We start from the raw sequence: 8254 nt of genomic DNA, 5'->3' as shown, positions 1-8254 counted from the left end.
AGTGAAGCAGAATACATTCTCAGAGTTAAAATTCAAAGAAATCACTCTAAGAAGCTCCTTTCTCTTTCATAAGAAAATTATATAAGAAAAATACTTGAATGTTTTAATATGAAAGACTATAAATCTATGGATACCCTAGTAGTTTTATGTGTGAAGCTTGGTCCTAATATAAGTCCTAAAACTGAGATAGCCAATAAAGAAAATGGAAAGAGTTCTATATGTCAGTGCAGTCGGAAGTTTGATGTACATAATGATGTGTACAAGACCATACATCTGCTATGCTGTAGGACTTGTGAGTCGCTACCAATCCAACCCCAGTGAAGGATATTGGAAGGCTGTAAAGAGGATCTTAAGATACTTAAAGAGTATTATTGACTCTGTATTGTGTTATCAAGGGAGTGATTCACGCCTGACTGGATACTCCGACGTAGATTTAGGCGGAGATGAAGATGAACAAAGATCAACCCTAGGCTATATTTTCTTGCTAAATAATAGGGCCATTTATTGGAGTAGTAAGAAGCATACATGCATTGCCGTACACTCTATGGAAGTTGAGTTTGTAGTATATACTATAGCGGTGCAAGAGGCTATATGGTTGAAGATATTTTTAGAACATTTTAGGTTTGGAAATGAAAGTACAAATCCACTGCTAATTCATTATGACAACACTATAGTCATAGCCTATACTAAAAATCTTAAGTATCATAGTAAGACCAAACACATAAACATCAACTAAAATTTTGTAAGGGATTATATAACGCAAAAGGTTATTATTATTCAATACATTTCCATGAAATGTATGATAGTAGATCCCCTAACAAAATAGCCAAGGAATATTTGAGAAACATGTAAGGGCTGTTGGCATGGCTAGATTATGAAAAGACAAACTTGATGTAATATTTTGATTATATTAATGAGAATTTTCATTACTTTCATATGTATACCTCGAGAATATACATTGTCTAATATGTCGTATAGGTTGATAAGGTTGACTCTCTCACACGAGCAACTGCCTTTGACATTCAAATCAAAGATGAGACATTTGTGTTCACCAGCAAGGCAACAGAAATGTTGATATGGTAGAGAGGAAGCACAAATCATATGTTACTTTGATTAAAGAGCAGGACAAGATGAGATCCATAAGTATACTTGAATTGAGTCATAGATCACCATATCCATGATACGTATAGCCAAATAACAAATTTTTCTAAATTGACATCATACAAGATTAATAGAAGAGAAGAATTTAGGTTTAGATAAAGTGAGTATCTAAACTTAAGTTTGTATGGTATTAATAATAAATGAAAATGATATATATTCTTACAAGCAAGAGTAACGCCATAATATGTGTTTTATACCACATGTGCTTAAGAATCGTAATGGGAAGCAAGTAAATAAATTCCTGACTTCATTGCTGTGTGAGTCCCAAAAAGGAAAAATCCTTTCAATAATGTCCTTTGACTTTGACATTATCATGGAGATATGTCACAATATCTGCTACTTTAACATTCATCCTATGGTCATAATTGATACGACCTAAAGGTATCATGTTAGGAAAGTAACTGTCTCCTATCAAAGTGGTATATGGGCAAAAGGAAGATTATCTTAAATATACATATCTATGCTCGTATTTAAGACATGTCCCTTATGAAACAATTTGTTGATTCATAAGTGTGGATGCTATGCATTTAAGAGAGACTATCTGAGTCTTAGACTTACTCAAGAGGGATTAGATTAATCATAATGAGAAAAGTGTATATTGATAAATCTAGAACATTATGGCATGAATTCAATTAAGAATAAATTCAATTTTAGGGTTATTTATGCTAGTCCTTAATAGGATTCCTAGTACGAACATCTAAAACGAAGACGTCAAGCCTATGCGGTCACGACAAAGTACCTTGTATAAAGAGAGGAAAGAGAAAGAGACAGGACTGACATTATCTTCTCTATCAAGTATGAGTGGGAGATATATAAGTTTCTAAAGAGGAATACATACCTGTTATATGTTGTCAAGTGATATTCTGAATGCATGAATGAAGTTACGAACCGAACTTGTTCTTAGACTCACAGCAAATGCACACAGAGAAGATGATAATAAAGGAGAACTGAGAGAGCGAGTTATTGACTTTTGTTCATTAACTAAAAACTGAGAGAAATGCCACCTATAAGCGAATGTAAATACGGGAACGTGCATATACAATTATCTCAACTGTTCCCTCTCGAATTCAAAAGTTAAAAATACAAAAGGGAGAAAATTACATTTAAAGATTTGAGTAAATTACACATTGAACCTAAACATTTCTTGTGACACAAATCACATTCTTCAATTTGAACTTATATATGAGCTTGATCCATTAAGGGTGTATAATCCAACACTCAACTTGATGTTCAATGAATTTTTGCGCGCGTGTGTATATGTGAATTGGCATCATGTGAATTTAATTTGTGATGTTCTCACTTTAACAAGAAAAGGAGACAGTTTTGAACTGAAAAAAGAAAGAAAAGACGACACTGATCATGCACCCCATTTGATTCGTACCTGGATATTTTCCAGCATCTTCGGTCATGTCAGCAATATTATCGCTTGGCACTTCCCTTTCATGTCATCGTGTATTTTTCATATATGAAAAATGTAAGTTTAACTGGTTTCATTTTATCAAAATCAAAACATGTCTTGAAGCTCAGAAAATATTTAAAAAAATATTTATAGATCACCTACTAATAAAATTTTATATGAACAGTAAAATTGGAACCCATATTTTCTGAGATATGAATCGCACCCTTGGGTCAACCTTTATTTGATTCTTCCATATAATCTTTTCTGCAATAATTAAAGATATTTTTGTATTATGAATTAATTTCATGCGAAATAGTGTTTTACAGTTAAGCATTAAATAACACTCAGCAACTCATACCATATCATCAATATTATTTTGCCTTTAGATAATTTCTTTTTGCCCCAATAAATTTGTACTCCCTCCATTTCAAGTACATGACATTTTCTTGGCCAAAAAAAAAATGAAAGTATATTTTTAACAAGCGCACACCAATTAAGAGAAATGGTTAAGTAATAAAGATTTTAAATACTCCTTCCGGTCATAGGGCAAAATTTTAGTCAAGGATGGAAAGTTAATTTTTCACAATATTGTCTCTCCCTTATTTCACCAAGTTTTTGTGCACACTTTCTTGTAGTCATAATTTTAGTGAAGGGCAAGATTGAAAATTAAAAAATTAATTATAATATATCTAGAGTAATTCATACTTATAAGGGGGAATGACACTTAAGAAATTATTTTATTCAAGTAAAGTCTCAACCAATTTTAAAATCAAAGTAAGTCCCTTAAGTCTTATTTGGTATTTTCATATAATGCAATATGTTTTCAATTTTAAAATTAAAAAAAAATAAGTTACAAAGTCATCAACAAGACAACATTACTTTTATCTATTAATTTGGAGGTTCATTGGAGGAAGACTTATAATCTAGATTATTATTTTAATTTAAAAATCACTTATAAATTTCTAAAATCTAGTTGAGATGTTAATATTTAAAAGATAATTTATAAATTTTTTATGAATATTTATAAATAATAATATTTAAATTATTAAATATTAAATATGTAATATTTTAACAAGATTTCATTAAAATAAGTATTTATTAAATTTTATTTTAATAAGACTTCAAATTGCTCAACACTCTTGAAAAAAGAGTTCATAAACAAATTAGCACTTTAACCTTATAATATTATTAATAATAAGTCAGGTTAAATGGTCAATGGAGCCCATGCACACATAATCCATGCAGGTAGATTATAGTTGAATTGATGGTTCTTTAATGGAAGGATAAAATTGCTCTTCAAAAAAATGGTTTAAGGAGAACTAGCCCAACTTATCAGTACAGGCCAGTGCCTAAAGCTTCTAAAAAAATGTTTAGGAAAAAAATGATCCTTAACCCTTCTATTTAAGCTTTTAGTGTATTCATTTACTCTTTAAGAGAGTCATAAATCTTTTATTACTCAAATTCTTCTAAGAGATACTTAAGGAAAGGCTTCCCTTAAGGGGATTTTAATTCTTACAATCATTGTAAGGAATTGAGAGTGTTGTAGCCAAGATAATAAAAACCAGACCAGTCATTAAACTAATCAAGATTAGGGGTCAGAGGTTCAACCAAGGTTGAAACATGGGTCAAATTGGAATCAGACATGTCATAATAAAATAATATATATTTTTTGTTATATAATAAATAATTAATATTTTGTTAAAAAATAATGCATATATATATATATATATATATATAATTTACAATATGTAGAAATTTTTTTCCCATAATTCATTTTAACTAGACATGTACCTATCTATTTGTAACCTAGACCATCATCTTTTTCTCTTTTCTTCATTTCTGTCTTCTTTCTTCATTTCCGATAGAGATCGAAGAAGCTGTTGATGCAATGATGGTTGATGCTGAAGACGTAGAGAATGCCAAGAATGTGTGCAGGAAGTGAAGGTCTGAGGATTAGTATCTGATTTGAGGACTAAGGGCGAGAAGTGAAGGAGAAGGAATGAACGCAAGCGATGCTAGGCTTCTCATTATTAATTTTTTTATTTTCTAAACTCAAACAGGGATTAAGATTTTTAAAAAGATAACTCACCCAATCCACCTAATCCATGGGGTTGGGCGGGTTAATTTGGGTTAATCTCGAGTGATTACTCCGGTTAACTTGAGTCAACAAAGGCCATATCAAAATAAAAACATGGACCAAACACATGGACAGGTCACCATTCACTGGTTTGACCAGCAAGTTCAGTCTAGTTTTACAACCAATAGTTGCAACACTTTGATTTTTGAGTTTTATTGTGGTTTTTCAAGTGCCTAGTTGAAATTTGTTGAGTTGGTTGGAAATTTCAAGAGACTTCTTAAAGACTGGATATAGACTAAGTAGTTGGGTTAAATCAAGATAAATTCTGTGTCCATTTCTTCTTCTTTATTGCATTACATTGATTTTCATAAACTCCCTTCTATTGCTATGCTTATCAGTTAGCTATTATTTTATTGAGTTTGGAAAATTTTTTAGAAAATTTAAAAATACCCAATTCACCACCTCTCTTGAGTGCCACCTTACTCAACAGATACCTTGCTACTATTCATGTAGATGATGGTCATAAAATGTTACATTGCAAGCATACAAGTCAATATGCAATATATTAGTGTGTTAAGGTTGATCCCACCAAAAATCAAGTAAAATAGCAATTAGGAATTAAAGTTGCCATTTGTTAGATGAAATTAATTGAAATTGATTGATTAAAATTAATAAGATCAAATTTTATATAAAAAAAACAAGCAATGAGATTTTTAATTCAACAATCATTTGTTTAAAAAGCAACTTAGAGTCACTAATCCCCTATTAACCTTTTAGACTTCATTTTAATCCAATCAATTACTTTTAATGTCAATTCTCTAATTTAGAGTATTAATAGTTATAAGTGTGTTTCGATCCAATCACAACCTTCACTCAAATTAATTATGTTATGTCGAACACGAATATCTAAGAGACAATTCAATTCAAAAACACTATGTATAAAATGATTATATAGGGCACTTAGATATTTGTCTATCCTAATTGCAAATTAGATGAAAATCTAATCCCATATTACTCAATTTAATGATTAAAATGAGATTTTCTATTGTCAAGAAAAAATCCCAACACACAAAATCTTATTTAATGCTAGCCAAACATCAACTAGACATTCATACACAAGATTGAGCAACTAAGATTAACATTAAACATAATTAATAGGAAAAAATGAGTTTAATCCATTAATAGTTTCATATAGCTCCCTTAGATTTAAGGAGAATCAGCCACACATAGCTTTAAAAATAGAAAAATAAGCAAATTGTACATCGAAATGAAGAAGAAAAGGAGAAGAAATGCTTAATTAGAGTGATTTTGGATGAAAATCACTAATCTCTCATGAAAGCCAAGCTTTTGCACTTCTTCCATAGCTTCTTTCCTCTCCCTGGATGTTCTTGAGCTACTAGAGATGAAGAACGACAAGCTCAAACCTTCAAAACCCTAAAAATATTAGTTTTTGGCAAAGCTATGCATTTCACTAACTAATGATTACACAACGGCATAATCAAGTTATGCTATGGCATAATACAATTATGTAGTTATTGTCAATAGGAATTATGCTCTAGTGTAATGTATAGATATTGGGGCGTAAATCTTAACTTTGCTTTACCTTAAATCTTTACTAACTTATGTACAGCATTTGACTCCTAATTTGGATTACCCAATAAAAAACATAACATCATTAAAATGTAATTTTAGCTTAAGTAACTGATTCATTTTAATAGAATAATATCAACTCTCCCTTCTCATTTTCATAAGCATTTTTCTTTACGTTTTCTCAAATAATGGTCTAGTTTTCCTCAAAATTACTTAGATGATTCCTAATTAATTCCAAAATCTCTAACAATGCAACATACACTATAAAAAACAGCAAATTCATGATGGAATAAATTTTTATTGCTAATCCATCACAAATTCATTGATAATTCTGTCGCTAATTTACTGATGAAATTTAGTAATGGAACATTCTGCCACTAAACCATTAGAAATAATTTTACTAATGGCATTTAGCGACGAAACTAAACTATCACAAATAACTTAGTGATAGAATTTTTTTGAAGTAAATGTCCGTCACTAATTTTTTGGATGTGTTATTCTCATTTTGTGAAAATATTTGAGACGAAAAATTCTGTCGCAAACCTTTCCATCGCAAATTGTTTTAAATTTTATTATATGATTTATAATATATATTTATATATGATTTATTTTAATAATTTATTATGATGAAATAAATAAATAATTTAACAATTATAATTTATTATTTTAAATTATTTAGATATTAATAATAATAATAATAATTTAAAATATATTTAATTATATTTTATAAATAGTAACATACCTAATTATTGTTATTTAAAAATAAAAATATTTTTAAAAATAATTTAAAAATATAAAATATTATATATATAAAAATTATAATATAATATATAGAGATAATAAACATAATAAAGTATTTCTTAATTATAATATTAGCTTTTCTATTAAAAATAATTTTTTAAAATTATGATATAATATAAAAAAGTATTAAATAAAAATTAATTTATTTTATTCATAAATAAAAATAATGTTAAATAAAATAAATATATTTAAATTATATATTTATTGATATATATATATATATATATATATGGGCAGTTATATATTATACATTTCATTTATCAATTAAAGACTAAACATATCCTTCAGCTCAATTATAAATAAGGTCAGATACAGAGGCTCATAAAGGTGTGAGATTGTGGGTTCAAATTTGGTCAAGACACATTTGAAGTTAATATATGACATAGAGGTGACATGGCAAGGATGTGGTGACACGGCGATGATGTGGTAGGGAGGAGATGATGAGGTGGCATTGGCCTACTGGGTGACATGGCAATGGCGTTTTTTTAATAGAATTTTTATTTGCAACGGAATGTATTTTGTTACAAAATTGGAATAGCTTATCCTTGTTTAGGGATAAAAATTTTCCATCCCAATTTTGTCATTAATTAGTAATGGAATTTTAAATTCCATCACTAATGAATTAGTGACGGTGTTTTTACTGAAAGACTTATTCCATTGCTAACCCATTTAGCAACGGAATTCGTATTAATTAGCAATGAAATTTTTCATCACTAATCCACTGTTTTGTTATAGTGATATAAAAATATTTGGAGTCATTATAACATATTTTTATTTCACCTTGAAGCTAAGTGTATGATGCATTAAATTGTTTCCTTGTACATGTTTATTTGTTTTTATCACTCAGTCTTTTAATTTATATAATTGAGACATTATTTATTGAAAATATTTTTGATCTTACATACTTTAAATAATGTTGTCTCTCCAGCTAAACATTGAGGGCTTTGTTACCAAGTTGGAGTTAGGGAATTGTTTGATCAATCTTTCTTTTGATGTAAACCTTAAATTTATGAATCATCTTTGTAAATTCTATTCCAGGTGTTACTTGTAGGTTATAGATAGAATCCTTGCCTTTATTATAGGAAAAATGACAATAAAATCTCTTTAAATTATGTAAATGACATTTTAATCCCTCAAAATGCTATAATTCCCCTGAAGTCCTCAGGGACTTTTCTATCATGAAAGAATTAGTAAAAATGACCGAATTGCCCTTAATTCAGGAATTC

The sequence above is a fragment of the Prosopis cineraria genome, unplaced genomic scaffold (genome assembly GCF_029017545.1).
Source record: "Prosopis cineraria cultivar Desert tree isolate PC_DT_omini unplaced genomic scaffold, ASM2901754v1 PC7, whole genome shotgun sequence".
In the NCBI taxonomy this organism is placed as follows: Eukaryota; Viridiplantae; Streptophyta; class Magnoliopsida; order Fabales; family Fabaceae; genus Prosopis; species Prosopis cineraria.
This window is presented reverse-complemented; position numbering follows the sequence as displayed.